Source organism: Hordeum vulgare, chromosome 4H (genome assembly GCF_904849725.1).
Source record: "Hordeum vulgare subsp. vulgare chromosome 4H, MorexV3_pseudomolecules_assembly, whole genome shotgun sequence".
Lineage (NCBI taxonomy): Eukaryota > Viridiplantae > Streptophyta > Magnoliopsida > Poales > Poaceae > Hordeum > Hordeum vulgare.
Window position 1 is genome coordinate 105,738,409 of NC_058521.1, and position 16,762 is coordinate 105,755,170.

At 44.0% G+C, this 16,762-nt stretch overlaps 1 pseudogene; it reads left to right on the forward strand.

Moving 5' to 3' along the window:
• The first annotated feature begins 1,392 nt into the window (after positions 1-1,392).
• On the forward strand, positions 1,393-4,886 carry LOC123450328 (annotated as a pseudogene).
• The last annotated feature ends 11,876 nt before the right edge of the window (positions 4,887-16,762 follow it).

Sequence of the window (16,762 nt, forward strand, 5' to 3'; positions counted from 1 at the left end):
ATAATAGCACCATGTTCTTCATGATTGAGAGCCTCTCGTTTTGTCACCACCATATGCTAGTGGGAATCTTTATTACATAACTTGGCTTGTATATTCCAATGATGGGCTTCCTCAAAATTGCCCTAGGTCTTCGTGAGCAAGCAAGTTGGATGCACACCCACTAGTTCTCCTTTTGAGCTTTCACATACTTATAGCTCTAGTGCATCCCTTGTATGGAAATCCCTACTCATTCACATTGATATATATTAATGGGCATCTCCATAGCCCTTTGATACGCCGAGTCAATGTGACCATCTGCTCCTTTTTGTCTCACAACCACCACCACCACTACTAGGAAAAGGGCTATAGATAATATAGACACTAATGGCGCACTAGACAAGTGGTGCGCCACTACTATATAGCAGTGGTGCACCATGTGCAGGTGCGCCACTATTAACAAACTTTTTATTTTTTATTTTTCCAAAAGTACTAATGGCGCACCGGGCCAGAGTGCGCCATTACTAGCTTAACTAGTAATGGCGCACCACTCACCCAGTGCGCCACTACTATATTTTTTTTACAAAACTACTAATGGCGCACCACCAGCTGGTGCGCCATTAGTAACCAGGGTTACTAATGGCGCACCTCTCTGGGATGCGCCATTGCTATAATTCCTCGTCCTCCTTCCTACCAATCCAACCCACAGCCGAATCCAGCCCCAGGCCCTAGCTCGTTCGTCCACGATTCATTCCTCACCCTCACGCTCTGCCGCCGACACCACCCTTCCCCGCCGGCAACCTCCTACCCTCCGCCCCACCCCCACCGCCGACCTCCTCCCCCTCTCCTCCATCCATCACCGCCGCCCCACCCTCTTCCCTCCCCCTCACCTTCTCTCAGTTTCCTCGGTCCCAAATCGAGCAGGGCGGCCATGGCACTCCCGCCGCAGCGGTGCTGCCTGCCGCGACCATGGCACCAGATCCAACTCGGGCTCCACGGATCCACGACTACGGCGGCGCCATCGCCCCGATGGAGGTGGCTCCAAACCCTAGCCGGAGCGGGTCACCGGTGCGGCTCCGGACCCTAGCCGTAGTGGGTCACCGGCGCGGCTCCCGCACCTACGTCGGCCAACAACGTCAAGGGGATCCTGCTCACGCTCTCCTCGAGCCCCTTCATCGGCGCCAGCTTCATCATCAAGAAGAAGGCCGCCTCCTACACCGGCGTTGGCGTTGGCATCAGGGCATGGATGTAACCCCCGTCCCTCCTTCCATTCTGTTCTAGTGATGCGCCATTAGCGCAAGTAGGTTCCATGCTGGCTGAATCCGAGTCGAAGCAGGAAGCTAATCGCCCTCCTCTGTTTTTTTTTGTTCAGCAAGCTTGTCAGAATCGAACTAATTGTCATCCGGCTTATTTGCGATGGGGCAATGCAAAAGAATCGCAACTCTTGAGAGACCAGAGGACGAACATGCGCTGCTTTGTATCAGGTACTTTGATCGACCTTTCCTTCTTGTTTGATATCCATTCTGCATCTGAATCCTTAACGCTGATGCAAATCACCTTTCAAAATATCAGATCTGAACCATACGGCATGTCGGACGTAGGTCTGGAGCACGATGCATACCATGTGGAGGAAATGACGCCGGAGCAGCTAATCACAGAGGAGAAGCTAAGTATGATACTGAGTGTTGCTGATATGAGACTATAATTAACTGAATTCTGCCGTCAAGTGATTCAGGAACAGGATGTCTAAGGGTCCAAATGCTAGACTTATTATACCTAGCAGGGTCCAAATGCTAGACTTATTATACCTGGTAAGAGATGTTTGCATGTACTGTTGGCATGTCGTTTGATTCAACACAAGAAGCATAAAAAAGTAAATCATCTTTTTTCTTGCGGACAATAGCTGAATAAATCTGCTCTAGTTTGTAGCAGGTGTAGCAGTACAGTTCATATTAGGCTCCAAAAATTTCCAAATCAGGGAAGGAGAAGACATGAGCTCAAATTGTTAATGCCATGTAGGAACAATTTGAACAATGTCATCAAGAGTACGATATTGCCATTTTGTGGAGGAATAAAAATCCTTGGCCTTTCTTTATAAGTTTATTTATCAACCTGAAAGTGAAAAGAAGCCCTGTTTGAACAGCACAGACATATTATCTACACACATTCTTTTCAAACAAAAATTATTATCTACACACAGAAATTACAATGATATACACATAGATTGGAATCGGAAGCGGTTCATAAGAAACTTCGCCTCATGTTTTCTCGCAAAAAAAACAAACAACAACAGAATCTCATGTTTGTAACTCGCAAACGCACTGATATTGGCAGCAGCTACTACTTTCGAAGAATAGCTATCTCAAGCCAAGCTGCACAATTAACTTGTGATTCATTGGTAAAAAATATAGTAATATTGGAATCACACCTGTCCATCCAAACGGTTTGGAGACAACCCACCCATCACCTCTTCTGCTGCTAGCTTTGGTCCATGACACCCATGCCGAGGTCATCGCCCGCGGCGCGCTCCTCCGCCTCATCTATGTCGAGATCGGTACGAACAACCCACCAAGTTGGCTGGTCGCCTCTCGCACTGATGGGCGGTGGAGGCTTAAGGACGGGCATCAGCTGCATCTCTACATCACCCAGATCCCCTGTATGTACATGAATTTTCGATTTTGTTCCTCTTAAGCCGAATTATCTTCGGCGTTCCTGATAATACATCATAGTATTTGTTCAAAGATAATGTACTGCTTTATTTGGACTGCTGGAGCGATGCCTTGGATTTATTTTACCACAGAACATAGCGTGAGCAATTGGTTTGGTCAACTTGTGCAGGTGGGGTCATGCCGGTGCCGCCATCACCCTTGGCGTTCGAAGGGAACAACTGGATACCATGGTCAATGGATGCAATGGTATGCTTCTTTCTTATTCTTGGTGTTCTACAGGAGTTGTAAGTTCATGCCTGGAGCTGCTATTTTGGATGTAGTGTAACCTATAGATTTGTCGAACTATCTGAATTGGACCATGGCCCGGTATAAATGTTTTTGGATAATTTTGTTTATCAATCAGGAATGACTTCTTTATGATGATTTTGTGAACCCAATTGCTTTGGGGGTGCTGTAGAAGTGTGGTATACTTAGCTATTTGACAACATGATATTAGTGACCACTGACCATTGTTCGCTAGAATTTGAATTGGTGTGTTTAGATATCTTTATTGAACTAACTGGTGGATCACACTTTAGACTCGGCAAATGTTTGATACAGCTTTGAAGTTGGACCCTTCGTTTTTTACGTGCATTGTTACTAATTTGTTACGTATTTGTATTCGGAACACCGTTTTGCATATCAGATGTTGGGTTCGTTCAGAGGAAGCCCGGTGGTGGTGATACAACATTGTCAGTGAGCTGTTTTGACAAAATTACTAGCTGGTGTGCTGTCGGGATTCAAGGTTTGTTTTCCAGAATCATTTGCAGATCCATATTTGCGACTGTGTAGTATGTAAGGTCACATATTTGCTATTTTGATGGTATTAAACTATCAATCTTGTGATGTATGTCAATATATGGTGCAGACCAATTTAACGACAACTATTTCTTATTTATTTTTTCAATTATGTTTGTGCCTCTTCACTGGTTACCTGATTACCAAGTGTTCAATTTTCTTACTTTATGAACTGTCATGACTTTATGTCAATGTGTTCTTCTCCAGGTGCACTGCTGTCACATATTCTTGAACCCTTGTATTTATCCACTATTACCATTGGACAATCACCTGATGGTGCATCTAAAGGGTTTTGTATTGAAAATAATGTTGTAAAAGTTCTTGGTGCTCGTTTGTCCTGTCTATCTAGAAAATTCCCTGAACCTTCCAAACCGAATAAGGTTGCTTATTTGGTTTAACTCTTAATTCCTTCTAGTTCTGCAACAAGACATACATTATTCATGTGACATGTTGGTGGAACTTTCTATATCTGTAGCCACTATTTTTTGAGGCACCTATTCCCCCTAAAGAGTTTCAACAGACTTCGGGAGATATACCCCCTTTGACATGCGGGTAGTTAGTTAATATGGTTTGTTGCCATTTTGAACTCCTTTGCATTTTGCTCTGACTGTATCTTCATGCACCATTCTTTGGTTGAACTTTTAAATAGAAGCTTAGCTTTGCCATTAATGTTTTATTAGGTACTCAATATGCTGGAATAAATCTGGTTTGCATGAAGTTATTTTAGGAACAACTCGGAGGAAACAAGGCACATCTTCAAAGGCAGCATCCTTACCCTCCACCGAGTCATTGCTATGCAAGTAAGAGAGTTCCCTTTCTCATTCCTAGCATTCTAAATTCCTGATGTAAGCCTGGCAAAATATCCGTGTTTTGATGGCAGGATAAGATTGGAAGAGGCCTTCATATCACTTGAACATCCATTAGTCACAAAATTCCGTCACAAGAGATTGCTTATCGTGCAATTAAGGTATTTCATCCTATACTGTATGGTTTTTAATTACTCAGATGGATAATGAGTTGAAGCCACAGAGCTAGATTACATTAAATGATTTCTGATTCTTTGTGAGCAATGATTGTGAATACAATAAGTGAAGGTTTAAGATGTCTCATCTCTGTTGCAGGATATGGCTTGTGAGTACCAGCAGATGCTTGAGCTTCTTAGAAAGGCCCCATTTTTTGGCAGATGGCGTGCTAAGCCAGGATCCGTTGATTCGTTTATAGTTCCACGGTGATGACTAGATCTTGAGGTTCTATGCTGCGTCGCAGAGGCTGGTTCTTGAAGTTTCTTGATTTCACCACAATTTTAGCAGTTTTGTGTACCAGCTCTTTCAGCTTATTTGTAGCATGTGTGCTTCTGCACAATACTGAAGTTTTGAACAGTGGTAGCCTATAACAAACCTATAAAGACCTATGATTGTTAAGATGGTCAAAACTATGCTTCCTCTAGGTTAATTTGTTTGTCAACTTGCGTTCAATGTATGTGCATGTTTATAAACATATTTTCATTGTGGTGTAATATGTGTTTATCTTGAAGCTTCTTGTGGGTGTGAGGATAATAATTGAATATTTTCAGAGATGGTAGTATAACCTGTCGCGCACCATGAGCTATACTAATGGCACACGTGGGAGGCATACTAATGGCGCACCTGGGAGGCATAGTAATGGCGCACCTGGGAGGCATACTAATGGCGCACCTGGGTGGCATACTAATGGCGCACCTGGGAGGCATACTAATGGCGCACCATGAGCTATACTAATGGCGCACTGCCTGGTGCGCATTAGTATACCAGATACTAATGGCGCACCTGTGGTGCGCCATTAGTAAAAAATTCTAATGGCGTGATGCTAGTGGCGCACCTATAGTGCACCATTAGTAGCCAAAACAGGTGCGCCACTAGCACGCCTTTTCCTAGTAGTGCACACTCTATTCCACCTATAGTGCTATATCGATGGCTCACGCTCATGTATTGCGTGATAGTTATAAAAAGTTTGAGAAAGTAAGAGTGCGAAAACAATTACTTGGCCAATAACGGGGTTGTGCATGATTTACATTAGTTGTGTGAGGATGATGGAGCATAGCCAGACTATATAATTTTGTAGGGATAACTTTCTTTGGCCTTGTTATTTTGAAAGTAAATGATTACCTTGCTAGTTTGCTTGAAGTATTATTGTTTTCATGTCAATAGCGAACTATTGTTTTGAATCTTACGGATCTGAACATTCATGTCACATGAAAGAAGTTGCAAAGGACAACTATGCTAGGTAGCATTCCACATCAAAAATTCAGTCTTTATCACTTCCATACTCGAGGACGAGCAATAGTTAAGCCTGGGGATGCTTGATACGTCTCCAATGTATCTATAATTTTTGATGGTTTCATGCTATTATCTTGTCAAACTTTGGATGTTTTGTATGCCTTTTATATCTTTTTTGGGACTAACTTATTAACATAGTGCCAAGTGCGAGTTCCTGTTTTTTTCTGTGCTTTTGACCATTTTCAGAGGAAGATTTGAAAAGGAGTCCAAATGGAATAAAATCCCCGAAAAGATTTTTTACGAAACAAAAGAAGATCCGGAGACTTGAGAACCAAGGCAGGGGGTCGCCAGGGATCCCACAAGCCCCCTAGCCCCGGCCAGGGGGGAGGCCGGGCCTCCCTGGCTTGTGGGCTCCCTAGACCTCCTCTTCCCTAGGTTTTGCGCCTATATATTCCCTAAAATCCCAGAAAAAATCAGGAGATCATCGAAAATACTTTTCTGCCGCCGCAAGCTTCTGTCTCCGCAAGATCCCATCTGGGCTACGTTCTGGTGCCCTGCCGGGGGGGGGGGGGGAGGGATTCGGATACGGAGGGCTTCTTCATCAACACCATGACCTCTCCGATGATGCGTGAGTTGTTCACCATAGACCTACAGGTCCATAGCTAGTAGCTAGATGGCTTCTTCCCTCTCTTGGATCTTCAATGGAAAGTTCTCCATGATCTTCATGGAGATCTATCCGATGTAATCTTCTTTTGCGGTGTGTTTGTCGAGATCTGATGAATTGTGGATTTATGACCATATTATCTATGAATCTTATTTGAGTTTCTTCTGATCTCTCTTATGCATGATTTCATATCCTTGTAATTCTCTTCGAGTTGTGGGTTTTCTTTGGCCAACTAGATCTATGATTCTTGCAATGGGAGAAGTACTTGGTTTTGGGTTCCTACCGTGCGGTGACCTCACCCAGTGACAGAAGGGGTAGCGAGGCACACAACATGTTGCCATCAAGGGTAAAAAGATGTGGTTTTCATCATTGGTTTGAGATTATCCCTCTACATCATCTCATCTTGCTTAAGGCGTTACTCTGTTCGTCATGAACTCAATACACTAGATGCATGCTGGATAGCGGTCGATGTGTGGAGTAATAGTAGTAGATGTAGAAAGTATCGGTCTACTTGTCTCGGACGTGATGCCTATATGTATGATCATTGCCTTAGATATCGTCATGACTTTGCGCGGTTCTATTAATTGCTCGACAATAATTTGTTCACCCACCGTAATACTTGCTATTTTGAGAGAAGCCTCTAGTGAACACTATGGCCCCCGGGTCTACTCCACACCATATTTTCAGCCTTATACTTTTACTTCGTTGCACTTTCCGCCTTCAGATCTCACTTTGAAATCAATCTTGAAGCGATTGACAACCCCTTTATAGCGTTGGGTGCAAGCGCTTTGTGTTTGTGCAGGTACTCTGGACTTGACAAGATTCTCCTACTGGATTGATACCTTGGTTCTCAAACTGAGGGAAATACTTACTGCTCCTATGCTCCATCGCCCTTTCGTCTTGAAGGGAAAAACCAACGCAAGCCCAAGAGACGACAAAAGGATTTCTGGCACCACTGCCGGGGAAGAACTTTTGTTGCCGTAGCACCTATCAGACTGAATTTTTTTCTCATAAGCATCGCAGCCCCTAACTTTTAAGAAACGAAAACTTAGGTTTCTCCAAACCATAGTCTATACTGTGTCATCTCAACGGAAATATGCGGTGCCCTATTTAAAGTGAATGCGGTTATCTCTAATGCATAACCCATAAACGATAGTGGTAATTCGATAAGAGACATCATAGTATGCACCATATCAAGTATGGCGTGGCTATGACGTTTAGACACATCATCGCACAATTTTCACATTGTCTTAACTGCATACCAAAAACTCGTAACTCACATATTCATCTCTATGATCATATCGTAGACAATTTATCCTCTTGTCACGATGATCTTCACTGTGAAATAGCTTTGAACTTTTCAATATTTCAGACTTGTGATTCATCAAGTAAATACTTCTGTATCTACTCAAATCGTCAGTGAAGTAAGAACATAACGATATCCACTGCGTGCCTCAGCACTTATTGGACTGCATACATAAAAAATGCATTACTCCCAACAAGTTACTCTCTTGTTTCATGTGGCATGATTTCCATGTCTTCAAGTGAATCCAAACGATCCATCCGCATGGAGTTTCTTCATGCGTTTATACCAACAGGTATAGTTTGCATGTCTCAAACGTTTAAAAAATGAGTGAGTACAAAGATCCATCAGCATGGAGCTTCTTCATGCATTTTGCACGAACATGACTCAAGTGGCAGTGCCACAACTAAGTGGTACTATCATTATTACTTTATATCTTTTGGCACCAATATTATGAACATGTGTAACACTACGATCGAGATTCCGTAAACCATTGAGGGAAATTATTCAAGCAAATAGAATAACCATTATTCTCTTTAAATGAATAATCGTATTGCAATAAACACGATCCAATCATGTTCATCCTCAACGTAAACACCAAATAACAATTATTTAGGTTTTACCACCAATCCCGATGATAGAGGGAGCGTGCGATGTTTGATCACATCAACCTTGGAAACACTCCCAACACGTATCGTCACCTTGCCTTTAGCCAGTCTTCGTTTATTCTATAGCTTTCATTTCAAGTTACTAATCACTTAGCAACCGAACTGGTATCCAATACCCTCGTGCTACTAGGAGTACTAGTAAAGCACACATCAATATCATGTATATCAAATATACTTTTGTCGACTTTGCCAGCCTTCTTATCTACCAAGTATCTAGGGTAGCTCCGCCTCAGTGACCGTTCCCCTCATAAGAGAAGCACTTAGTCTCGGGTTTGGGTTTAATCTTGGGTTTCTTCATTGGAGCAACAACTGGTTTGCCGTTCCATGAAGTATCCCTTCTAGCCCTTGCCCTTCTTGAAACTAGTGCTTTTACTAACCATCAACAATTGATGCTCCTTCTTGATTTCGACTTTCGCAGTGTCAAACATTGCGAATCACTCAAGGATCATCATATCTATCCTTGATATGTTATAGTTCATCACGAAGCTCTAGCAGCTTAGTGGCAGTGACTTTGGAGAACCATCACTATCTTATCTGGAAGATTAACTCCCACTTGATTCAAGCGATTGTTATACTCCGACAATCTGAGAACATGCTCAACAATTTGAGCTTTTCTCCTTTACTTTGTAGGCAAAGAATCTTGTCGGAGGTCTTATACCTCTTAACAAGGGCACGAGCATGAAATCTCAATTTCATCTCTTAGAACATCTCTTATGTTCTGCGACGTTTTCAAAACATCTTGGGCGCCTTGCTTCTAAGCCTTTAAGTATTAGGTACTGAACTATCACGTAGTCAGCAAAAACGTGTATGTCAGATGTTCGGAACATCCCCAGACGACGCTCGAGATGCAGCACACCGAGTGGTGCATTAAGGACATAAGCCTTTTGCGCAGCAATGAGGACAATCCTCAGTTTTACAGACTCAGTCCGCAGAGTTGCTACTATCACCTTTCAACTAAATTTTCTCTAGGAACATATAAAAACAGTAGAGCTATAGCGCAAGCTACATCATAATTCGCAAAGACCATTAGAATATGTTCATGATAATCAGTTCAATTAATCATAATATTTAAGAACTCCCACTCAAAAAGTACATCTCTCTAGTCATTCGAGTGGTACATGATCCAAATCCACTATCTCAAGTCTGATCATCACGTGAGTCGAGAATAGTTTAAGTGGTAAGCATCTCTATGTTAATCATATCAACTATACAATTCATGCTCGACCTTTCGGTCTCTTGTGTTCTGAGGCCATGTCTGCACATGCTAGGCTCGTCAAGTTTAACCCGAGTGTTCCGCGTGTGCAACTGTTTTGCACCCGTTGTATGTGAACGTTGAGTCTATCACACCCGATCATCACGTGGTGTCTCGAAACGATGAACTGTATCAACGGTGCACAGTCAAGGAGAACACAATTTCGTCTTGAAATTTTAGTGAGAGATCACCTCATAATGCTACCGTCGTTCTAAGCCAAATAAAGTGCATAAAAGGATTAACATCACATGCAATTCATAAGTGACATGATATGGCCATCATCATGTGTTTCTTGATCTCCATCACCCAAGCACTGGCACGATCTTCTTCTCACCAGCGCCACACCATCATCTCCATCATCATGATCTCCATCAACGTGTCGCCATCGTGGTTGTCATGCTACTTATGCTATTACTACTAAAGCTACGTCCTAGCAATATAGTAAATGCATGTGCAAACACAAACGTTAGTTTAAAGACAACCCCATGGCTCCTGCCGGTTGCCGTACCATCGACGTGCAAGTCGATATTTACTATTACAACATGATCATCTCATACATCCAATATATCACATCACGTCATTGGCCATATCATATCACAAGCATACCCTACAAAAACAAGTTAGACGTCCTCTAATTGTTGTTGCATGTTTTACATGGCTCCTATGGGTATCTAGTAGATCACATCTTACTTACGCAAAAACCACAACGGAGATGTGCAAATTGCTATTTATCCTCTCCAAGGACCCCTGGGTCAAAACCAATTCAACTAAAGTTGAAGAAACCGACACCCGCCAGTCATCTTTATGCAACGAGGTTGCATGTCAATCGATGAAACATGTCTTTCGTAAGCGTACGAATAATGTCGGTTCGGGCCGCTTGAATCCAACAATACCGCCGAATCGAGAAAAGACTAAGGAGGGCAGCAAATCAAACATCATCGTCCACAAAACCCTTTGTGTTCTACTCGAGATTACATCTACGCATGAACCTAGCTCATGATTTGACTGTCGGGGAACGTTGCATGGGAAACAAAAATTTTCCTACTCACACGAAGACCTCTCATGGTGATGTCCATCTACGACAGGAGATTTGGGTCTACGTACCCTTGTAGATCGCACAACAGGAAGCGTTAAGAAACGCGGTTGATATACTGGAATGTCCTCACGTCCCTTGCTAACGGCAGTCCCAGACAACGACGCTAGAAGAATGTTGTTGACGTGTTCCTGACTTGATGCCTTCGCGACAATAGAGCCAGAATTGCTCCCAGTTGCTCAACAATTAGCAATTGTCTTGCAATGGCCCACCAGCGCGTGGGTTAGCGGCAGTTTTCGAGGGTAGAGTATTCAACCCAAATTTGTTGGTTCGCTGGACAGGAAGGGAGAGGATACTCTCAAGTATTAGCAGCTGAATGTGTCAGATTCAACCACACCTAAAAGATTAGTATCTGCAAGCGAAGTATCAGCAGCAAAGTAGTATGATAACAACGGTGTCAGAAACGATCTGGTGACAAGGCAGACTATTCCTAACTGTCGTATCAATGGCGCCAGAAGTTGCCCGTGGATGGGAAATATTCTTTCCTGTCAACGTCGAGCGAAAAAGTATTGTAGCAGGTAGCAGCAGTGTAACGAGTAACAGAAGTGGCAAGGAACAACAGTAGTGACAGCGGTAGCAAGTAGAAACAGTAGCAAGTAGCAGCAGTAGCAAGCAACAGTGGTAACAGCAGCAGAGCAAAACAAGTAATAGCAGCAGTGGGACAAACTCGTAGGCAATGGGTCGGTCATTCGTTTGGATAACATTCGTCATGCAATAGTTATAACACGGAGAGATATGTAGCTAGCTCCTGTTCGTCAATGTGATGTAGGCATGCATTCCGTGTGTAGTCATACGTGCTTAGGGAAAAGACCTTGCATGACATCTATTGTCCATCCCTCCCGTGGCAGCGGGGTCCAAAAGGATACTACGGGATATTAAGGTTTTCCTTTTAATAAAAACCGGAACAACGCATTAGCACTTGGTGAACACATGAACTCCTCAAACTATGGTCATCACCGGGAGTGGTTCCGGTTATTGTCACTCCGGGGTTGCTGGGTCATAACACATAGTAGGTAACTACAACTTGCAAGATCGGATCTAAAACACACATATATTGGTGACAACATAATAATTTCAGATCTGAAATCATGGCACTCGGGCCCTAGTGACAAGCATTAAGCATGGCAAAGTAGTAGCAACATCAATCTCAGAACATAGTGGATACTAGGGATCAATCCCCGTCAAAACTAACTCGGTTACATGATAGATCTCATCCTACTCATCACCGCCCAGCGAGCCTACGAATAGATTACTCATGAACGATGAAGAGCTTCATGGAATTAGAGAGGTAAGAAGGTTGATGATGACGATGGCCACGATTTCGCCTCTCCGGAGCCCAAAACGGACTCCAGATCTGTCCTCCAGATGATGAACAGGATGTGGCTGCGCCTCCGTATCGCAAACACGATGAAATCTTCTCTCTTGATGTTTTTCGGGACGAAAGTGAATTTATAGAGCTGGAGTTGGGGGCGGCAGACCCACGTGGGCCCCACAAGCTTGGTTGCCGCGGCCAGGGGGAGGCCGCGGCAACAGGGCTTGTGGCCCACTAGCCCATCCCCTCCGGTGGATCTTTGCGCAGGTATTTTTCATATTTTCCAGAAAAATTCTCCGTAAATTTTCAGGACGTTCCGAGAACTTTCATTTCTGCACAAAAACAACACCATGGCAATTCTGCTGAAAACAGCGTCAGTCCCGGTTAGTTCCATTCAAATCATGCAAATTAGAGTCCAAAATAAGGGCACAAGAGTTTGGAAAAGTAGATACGATGGAGAAGTATCATCCCTCGATCCGCCCCGCGAACCGTCCCACGTACCATCCCGCGATCCGTCCCACGAACCATCCTGCGATCCGTCCCATGAACCATCTCACGATCCGTTGCACGAACCATCTTGCGATCCCTCTCACGATCCGTTCCGATCTAGTGCCGAACGGACGGCACCTCCGTGTTCAGCACACGTACAGCTCGACGATGATCTCGGCCTTCTTGATCCAACAAGCAAGACGGAGAAGTAGATGAGTTCTCAGGCAGTGTGACAATGCACCGGTGATGGTCAAGGATCTACTCCTGTAGGGCTCCGCCGAGCTCCGCAGAAATACGATCTAGAGGTAAAACTATGGTGTCTAGATCTGAGTTGGACGTGGCAAAGTTGTCTCAAATCAGCCCTAAATCACCAGTATATATAGGAGGGAGGGGGAGGGACTTTCCTTGGGGGCCAAGCCCCCAAGGTGCGCCGGCCAAGAGGAGGAGTAGGACTCCTACTCCAATCCTACTCAAAATAGGATTGGAAAGTGGAGTCCTTCCCTTCCTTCCCACCTTTTCTTTCTTTGGTTTTCTCTCTATGGCACATAGGCCTTACTGGGCTGTCCCACAAGCCCACTAAGGGCGGGTGCGCCACCCATAAGTCCTTTGGGTTTCCCCCGGGAGGGTTGCCCCCCTCCCGGTGAACTTCCAGAACCCATTCGTCACTCCCGGTACATTCCCGTTAATGACCGAAAACTTTCTGGTAACCAAATGAAGTCATGCTATATATCAATCTTCATCTCCGGACCGTTACGGAAACCCTCATGACGTCCGTGATCTCATCCGGGACTCTGAACAACATTCGGTAACCATGCATATAACTCAACTATACTAAAACATCGCCGAACCTTAAGTGTGCAGACCCTGCGGGTTCGAGAACTATGTAGACATGCCCCGAGATACACCTCGGTCAATATCCAATAGAGGGACCTGTATGCCCATATTGGATCCTACATATTCTCCGAAGATATTGTCGGTTGAACCTCACTGTCAAGGATTCATATAATCCCGTATGTCATTTCCTTTGTCCTTCGGTATGTTACTTCCCCGAGATTCGATCGTCGGTATCCGCATACCTATTTCAATCTCGTTACCAGCAAGTCTCTTTTCTCATTCCGTAATACAAGATCCCGTGACTTACACTTAGTCACATTGCTTGCAAGGCTTGTGTGTGAGGTTGTATTACCGACAGGGCCCCGAGATACCTCTCCGTCACATGTAGTGACAAATCCAAGTCTTGATCCATACTAACTCAACGGACACCTTCGGAGATACCTGTAGAGCACCTTTATAGTCACCCAGTTATGTTGTGTTGTTTTATACACACAAGGTATTCCTCCAGTGCAGTGAGTTATATGATCTCATGGTCATAGGAATAAATACTTGACACGCAGAAAACAATAGCAATAAAATGACACGATCAATATGCTACGTATATAATTTGGGGTTTGTCCGTCAAATGATTCTCCTAATGATGTGAACCTGTTATCAAGTGAAAACACTTGCCTATGGCCAGGAAACCTTGACCATCTTTGATCAACGAACTAGTCAACTAGAGGCTCACTAGGGACAGTGTGTTGTCTATGTATCCACACATATATTTGAGTTTCCAATCAATACAATTCTGGCATGGATAATAAACGATTATTATGAATAAAGGCAATATAATAATAACTAATTTATTATCGCCACTAGGACATATTTCCAACAGATTGAAATAGTTATAGAGATACTGACGATCAAATCTCGGGCAAGTAAAATACCGAAGGACAAAGGGAATGTTATACGGGATTATATGAATTCTTGGCACTGAGGTTCAACCGATAAGATCTTTGTAGAATATGTAGGATCCAATATGGACATCCATGTCCCGCTATTGGATATTGACCGAGGAGTGTCTCGGGTCATGTCTGCATAGTTCTCGAACCCACAGGGTCTGCACACTTAAGGTTCGGTGACATTTTAGTATAGTTGAGTTATATGTGTTGGTGACCGAAGGTTGTTCGGAGTCCTGGATGAGATCACGGACATCACCAGGATTTCCGTAATGCTCCGAAAATGAAGATTGATATATAGGATGGTTTCATTTGGTTACCGGAAAGTTTTCGGGCATTACCGGCATTGTACCGGGAGTGACGAATGGGTTTCGGATATTCACCGGGAGGGGCCCACCCAACCGGGAGTGATCCTAATAGCACTAGGGTGGTGCACCAGCCCTTAGTGGGATGTTGAGGCCAGCCCAAGTGGGATATGGCGCCACAAGAAGAAAAAACCAGAGGAAAGGAAAAAAAGGAAAGAGGGAGGTGGGAAGGAAGGAGTGGACTCCTTCCCCCAAACCGAATTGGGATGCGAGTCCACCTCCTCCTCTCGGTCAGCGCCCTTGGGGCTCCCTTGAGCCCCCAGGCTAGCCCCTCCCCTCCTCCTATATATATTGGTGGTTTTAGGGATTTTGAGACAAAAACTTTACCACGTGCAACTCAAACCTATACCACGTAGTTCTTCCTCTAGATTAGATTTCTGCGGAGCTCGGGCCGAGCTGTGCACGAACAGATCATCACCAACACCAGCGCGCCATCACGCTGCCGGAGAACTCATCTACTTCCCCGTATCTCTTGCTGGATCAAGAAGGCGGAGATCGTCATCAAGCTGTACGTGTGCTGAACGCGGAGGTGCCGTCCATTCGGTGCTAGATCGGGACGGATCGTGGGACGATGGTGATTTGAATGACGCGGTTGTACCACTACATCAACCGTGTTTCTTAATGCTTCCTGCTTAGCGATCTACAAGGGTATGTGGATCCGATCTCCCTCTCATAGATGAACATCAGCATGATAGGTCTTCGTGTGCGTAGGAAATTTTTGGTTTCCCATGCAACGTTCCCCAACAGTGGTATTAGAGCTAGGTTCATGCGTAGATGTAATCTCGAGTAGAACACAAAAGTTTTTGTGGGTGGTGATGTTTGATTTGCTGCCCTCCCTGGTATTTTCTCGATTTGGCGGTATTGTTGGATTGAAGCGGCTCAGACCGGCATTACTCGTACGCTTACGAGAGACTGGTTTCATCGACCAACATGCAACTCGTTGCATAAAGATGACTGGCGGGTGCCTGTTTCTTCAACTTTAGTTTAATTGGATTTGACCGAGGGGGTCCTTGGAGAGAGGTTAAATAACAATTTGCACATCTCCGTTGTGCTTTTTGCGTAAGTAAGATGCGATCATACTAGATACCCATAACAGCCACGTAAAACATGCAACAACAAATGAGAGGACGTCTAACTTATTTTTGCAGGGTATGCTTGTGATGTGATATGGACAAAGACATGATGTGACATATTGGATGTATGAGATGATCATGTTGTAATAGTTAATATTGACTTGCACGTCGATGCTACGGCAACCAACAGGAGCCATAGGGTTGTCTTTAAACTAACGTTTGTGTTTGCAGATGCGTTTACTATATTGCTAGGTTGTAGCTTTAGTAGTAATAGCATAGATAGCACGACAACCTCGATGGCAGCACGATGATGGAGATCATGTTGTGGCGCCGGTGACAAGAAGATCATGCCGGTGCTTTGGTGATGGAGATCAAGAAGCATAAGATCATGGCCATATCATGTCACTTATGAATTGCATGTGATGTTAATCCCTTTATTCACCTTATCTTGCTTAAAACGGCGGTAGAATTATAAGGTGATCCCTCACTAAAATTTCAAGATAAAATTGTGTTCTCCCCGACTGTGCACCGTTGTGATAGTTCATCGTTTCGAGACACCACGTGATGATCGGGTGTGATAGACTCAACGTTCAAATACAACGGGTGCAAAACAGTTGCACACGCGGAACACTCGGGTTAAACTTGACGAGCCTAGCATGTGCAAACATGGCCTCGGAACACAAGATACCGAAAGGTCGAGCATGAATCGTATAGCTGATATGATTAGCATAGAGATGTTTACCACTGAAACTATACACAACTCACGTGATGATCGGACTTGAGTTAATGAATTTGGATCATGCCATACTCAAGTAACTAGAGAGAAGTCTATTTGAGTGGGAGTTTATTAGTAATTTGATTAGTTAAACTCTATTGTCTTGAACATAGTCTAAGTCCACTTTGCATTATTTTATGTTGTTGATCAATGGCTCACGCAGTAGCAACCCTGAATTTCAATACGTTCCTAGAGAAAACTAAGTTGAAAGATGATGGAAGCAACTTTTCCGTCTGGGCACGTAATCTTAGGCTCA